Consider the following 4,255-nt stretch of genomic DNA (forward strand, 5'->3'; position numbering starts at 1 on the left):
GAATTATAGAGTGCTTGAAGCAGGGTTTGTTATTAGTCATTTTTCAGTCATGTCTGACTCTTCATGACCCCATTTGGGGTTTTCTTGGAAAGATAGTGGAGTGGTTTATTGTTTTCTTCTACAGCTAATTTTACAGATGAGAAACTGAAGCAAACAGGATTAAGTGATGCTTTAAATCCTGTTTCAGATATTAGCTATATGACCCTGACTGTAGTAGGAGCAATTTCTACCTAGTGTAGGAAAGGCTAGCTTCTCCCTAAAGAAGAAAAAAAAGCAAGGAAACTATTAATGGGTCTAGAGGCATTGTATTCTTGCCTTTCTAATATCAATACCTAATTAGCAAACATGCATGAAGAACTTGCTATCAGGTAGATACTGTCGTAGGTGCTGGAGATACCAATCCTAAAGTGAGACAGTCTCTGTCCTCAAGAAGCTTATGTTTTACCAGTTCAGTAAATACATGTTGTATGCCAAATAAAGACCCAGTGATTTGGAGTGAACCAACAACTGGGGAAATCAAGAAAGATCTCTTGAAGGAGGTGGGATGTAAGTTGAAGCTTGGAGGTGGAGGTAAGAAAGAGGAGTATTTTAGGAACCGGGGACAGCGTGTACAAAGACACAAAAAAGATGGGATGTCATATGTCACAATGAAGTTTAAGAATATTAATCTTTAAACATTGGTATTAAAACATGCCTTATATTCTAAGTAGCTTCAGTTAGCACAGGAGTGAGGTGACCTGTCACTGTATAAATAATTTTTCTGGAAAATCTGACAAATAGTATTGCAAATAGCCAGGAGGATGGGAGGTAGGTTTCACTCTCCCCCTCCTCCAGGTAATTAATTAATTTTAAGCTTTCAATATTCACTTTTATGATTTTGAGTTCCAAATTTTCTGCCTCCCTATCTTACCCCCTCCCCAAGATGGCATGCAACCTGATATAGGCTATACATGTACAATCATATTAAACATATTCCCACATTAGTCATGTTGCTTAACTTTTTAAAATAGTATTTTATTTTTTCAATTACATGTAAAAACAATTTAACATTGATTTTTAAATAAAATTTTGAGTTCCAAATTTTCTCCCTCCTTCCCAAGACAGTAAGCAATTTGATATGGGTTATATATGTGCAATCATGTAAAACATATTTCCACATTGGTCATATTGTGAAAGAAGAAAGAGTTTGCAAAAAATATTTACGGTATGTGAAAGGAAAAAAAACATGAAAAAAATAAAGTGAAAATAGTATGCTTTGATTTGTAATCAGACTTCAACAGTTCTTTCTCTGGATATGGATAGCATTTTCCATCATGAGTCTTTGGGAGTTGTCGATTGTCATGTTGTTGAGAAAAGCTAAGTCAATCATAGTTGACCATGACACAATATTGGTGTTATTGTGTACAATGTTCTCTCAGTTCTATTCACTTCACTTTGCATCAGTTCATATAAGTCTTCCCAGGTTTTTCTGAAACTGGCCTGTTCATCATTTCTTTAGTATTCTATTACACTCATATGCCGTAACTTGTTCAGTCATTCCCTAACTGATGGGCATCCCTTTGGTTTCTAATTCTTTTAGACTTCACTCTTTAACCATCAATGGTCCAGCATGTTGCTCTTGAATACATCTCCTTTTTCCCTCTGATATTGCCACCACTCTAGTGCAGGTCTTTGTTACCTCATTCCTTGATTACTGTAATAACCTGCTTATGGTTCTACCTGCCTCACATCTCTCCCCACTCCAATTCATTCTCCATTCAGCTACTAAAGTGATTTTCCAAAGCACAGGTCAGATTATCTACCCCTTCCCCAAGAAATTCCAGTGGCTTACTCAGTCATTCAAAATTCTTCATAATCTACCCTCACCCCCTAACCTTTCCAATCTTCTTACATCTCAGTCTCCAGCACTTATTCTTTAATCCAGAGACACTGACTTCTTGGTTATTCTGCTCTATATCTCTCAGTTCCAGGCATTCTTTCTATCTGTTCCCTATACCTGGAATGCTCTCCCTCCTCCTCTCTGACTACTGACCTCTCTATCTTCCTTTAAGTTCCAACTAAAATCCCCCTTTCTATAGAAAGCCTTCTCTAGTACCTCTTAATTCTAGTGATTTCTCTCTTTTAATCACTTCCTATTTATCCTATATCTAGCTTGCTTTGTATATATTGGTCTGCACGTTGCCTCCCCCATTAGATTGTAAGCTCCTTGTGATCAGGAACTGTCTTTTGCCTCTTTTTTTATACCCAGCGCTTAGTGCAGTACATAGTAGGTAATTAATATATGGTTATCGAATTGAGTGGAATACAATAGTATTCAAAATTTAGACAATCATTTTGACTCTGTAGAGTTCAGTGTTTTGAATCGCACAACTTCTTCTGAAAAGGTGAAATTTTAAGTGAATTATTCTAAATCTTCCTTGATAGATCAGTATACTTCATATGGGCCCATGAATTTTATAAGACATTTTTAATCAAATTGTTATATATAGTAAGTGCTTAATAAATGCTTTATCCAACCATGCTACTCTTCCTTTCTAATAAAAATCTAAACAACTGTGAATGTCATACCTATTCAGGTCAGGAGCTAGGGTTTCTCTGGTACACCAAAATACAAAGGTCTCAAATGGAAATAAGAAGACAGATGCCAGTGTGGAAATTTGAAGTCAGGAAAGTCTGCACAGGATCAGGCTCCCAGGAATACCAGTTAAAATGGGTATCCTGATTCCCCAGGAGTTTGGTCATTTTTTGTTATAAGTTCACATTCTCTGACCCGGGGTCTGCCCTGTTTTTATACTTTACCATAGTTACAGGCTTCCTTCTATCTTAGAGAAGCTGGTAAGACATCAACTCAGACAGGGAGGCCAATGGAGGAAAATGGGCTTTATTAAGAATCCTCTTTGTCTACTGAACACAGCCCCAAAGAAATCAGGCAGCTCAAGTGTTTCTGTAAATTATACTTTGTTGTGATATGTTTTGTATTTAGAAATAAAAGTGAGCCTTAGAGTTCTAAAGGGTACAGTGATTACAAAACACATATCTGGCAGCAAATCCAACTTTTAAAGGAGCAAGGGATTTATAATTTTCATCTGCAGGAGTGTTGATTTGTATTTGTTTTCTGTACTTTAAGCACTCATCATTAATGTTTGTCAGATAATTAGGAAGGTAAGCACCATCTAAAACTTTCAATCGACACTTGATTTAAAGCTACCAGTTGTCTTCCACCATTATTAACTTAAAATGTTGAGAGCAGTAAATTAAAGCATTTATTTCTCATTGTCAAACGATGAATAGCAGAGACTTTGGGCAAGATGGATGACCAATTGGTCTTACCTCAGACCTGCTTTTCCAAACCACCTCAGAATAAGGTCAGTGATTCCAATGAACATCAAAGAAAACTGCCTAGGCCAGGGGGACAGAAAGAAACTCTCCATTTTTCCTATAGAAAAACTCAAGGAAATACTGAAGACATGAATAAATCACAGAGGGGTCCCAATATGACATATAAATAATACAGGGTAAAAGAAAATGAAAAGAAATCTTGGGAAAGAAAGAGATAACTGCAACAATCATTATACTTCTGGATAACAATGATTTTTAATTCACAAAACTAACGGAATGTTTTAGAATCATGAAATATTAAAACCAATCATTTTCTTGATATTTTGGATTTTAATCTCTTCATTTTTAATTACATCCTTCCTCTCTCCTGCAAACCATCCCTTATAATATAGGGGGGAAAAAGAAGAAAGAAGGGGAAAAAATGAGCCACCTACTCAGCACACCAATTGAAGGGGCTATGGAAGATTTGTTGAATGCTCATAGCCCTCCATCTATGCAAAGAAGAGAGAAGGGTATATTTCCCCACCTGCTCATCAGGAACGACCTTGATCATTATCATTGTCAAAGGATCAGAGATTTAGAGTTGGAAAACATTTATTCTAACTCCCTCATTTTACAGATGAGATCACTGTTGTCGAGGTAAATTAAATGACATGTTTAAGTTACATTTATATACTGTAATTGGTTTAGCTGCTCCCCAATGGGTGGCATGTACTTTGTTTGCAGTCCTTTGCCACTACAAAAAGGGCTTCTCTAAATGCTTTGGTATATATGGGACAATTTTTTCTATCTTTGACCTCACTGGGGGTATATCCCTAGCCGTAAGAGTTCTGGGTCTTTCACAATTCTAAATAATCTCCCAGATGGAGCCTGTGTGTGGTGTAAAGACTTGAGTAACTTATAAACGTCATGAAAG

This window comes from Notamacropus eugenii, chromosome 1, assembly GCF_028372415.1.
Source record: "Notamacropus eugenii isolate mMacEug1 chromosome 1, mMacEug1.pri_v2, whole genome shotgun sequence".
In the NCBI taxonomy this organism is placed as follows: Eukaryota; Metazoa; Chordata; class Mammalia; order Diprotodontia; family Macropodidae; genus Notamacropus; species Notamacropus eugenii.